General features: G+C 51.7%; 1 protein-coding gene across 1 annotated transcript in view; it reads right to left on the bottom strand.

The window, feature by feature from the left end:
- TSN (translin) overlaps positions 1–1,480 on the bottom strand; it is a 10,186-nt gene that overhangs the window by 7,801 nt on the left and 905 nt on the right. The window lies entirely within an intron of this gene.

The raw sequence follows: 1,480 nt of genomic DNA, 5'->3' as shown, positions 1-1,480 counted from the left end.
CGGGCGAACCGAACCTGACCTTCACCCGGGAGCGTGCCCGATGCCTACGATATGCTCGGGAGAGTGAAGAACTGGCGCCGATCGGCCGGTTCCCTCCTCTCATGGCGGCTAGATTAAGGGGTCGTAAGCTTCCATCTGAGCTCCGCGAGGACCTGGAGACGGAGGAGCGCGCCGCTGTTCTGTTTCTGCATGCAGTCCTGTCTCCCACAGCGAGTCTGGTCAGCTCAGGACTGCAACAGGGAGAGCAGAAGAATCTACTGACGTATCGGTTCCAGAGTATGCGAGATTCATTTCACTAATCCAGAAAGCAAATACGTGAAGGAAGATACACCCCCAGGACTTGCCCTAGTCCTGTGGCCCAAAAGAAGATGCGACAATGGGAAATAAAAAGAAAAGCAAGCACAAGGACGGCACTGTCAAGGGGCGGATGGTAATTTCTCTACTTCATGTCTGAGTGAGTCCTATTCCTAAGGAGGAGATAAACCTGCCATGGCATAAGCTCCTGAAACTCAGGAAACAGACGAGTTTCCTGAGAGAAGAAGAGCAGGCTGCTAAGAGACTAACCACTTTGGTTATGCAGACTGCAAAACCATAACTCGGTGTCTCTGAGCTGATAGCCACCACACCTCACAGCAGGGTGTTGCATGTTGTTGAGAACAGGTTAAAGCCATCAGGAAACTACGACCCTCGAGCTCGCACACCAGTGTCCTCCATGAGACTACCTTGCCTCTATAGAAGTACAAAGGACGTCAACTCTAGGCCGGCGGTTTTCAACCTTTTTTCACTAGTGGACCCCTAAAAATACTGGAATGGAGCTGCAGACATCTCTGAATGGTAAGTGTGGGTAGTCACATACTTTTGACTGAACGTAGTCATCTTTCGCAGACCCCTTACACATAGTCTGCAGACCCCCAGCATCCGCGGACCCTGGGTTGAAAACCACTGCTCAAGGCCAGAGGTTGCCAACCACTGGGCCGCGGCTAGGCAGAGATAAAATGAACTGCTCCAAACAGGAGACTTTACCTAAACACCTTCGGCTCCCCTGTGAAATACAAATTTTCATTTCTACCTCGGAGAACTTTTACAGTCTTGCTCTCTCCTATGCCCGATGAAGGGCGAGCGTGCCCGAAAGCTTGCGAAGAAATAAAAGAATTTGCTTGCAAATATCTGGTTGGTCTAATACAAAATATCGCCTCTTCCACGAGTTTTGATTCCTTTTGCCTCTAGACCAGCGGTTCCCAAGCTGCGGTACGGGTCCCGCCAGTGGTACGCTGACAACCTGTCAGTGGTGCGCGTGAACTGATTTATTACAATTACTTGATACGATGCAAATTGACTGGCGGGACTTAAGTTTGAACTGAAAAATTCGCTGGTGCGCAGAGCCGCCCGAGGGTCCGTTTCGATCCTCTCTGGCCCTTCCCGCCTCGCTCCAAACCCGCCGACGGCGCGACCGTGACCCCGGGGGACTTACTGTCCTGGA

Source organism: Alligator sinensis, unplaced genomic scaffold (genome assembly GCF_000455745.1).
Source record: "Alligator sinensis unplaced genomic scaffold, ASM45574v1 scaffold1133_1, whole genome shotgun sequence".
Classification (NCBI taxonomy): domain Eukaryota; kingdom Metazoa; phylum Chordata; order Crocodylia; family Alligatoridae; genus Alligator; species Alligator sinensis.
This window is presented reverse-complemented; position numbering and strand designations above follow the sequence as displayed.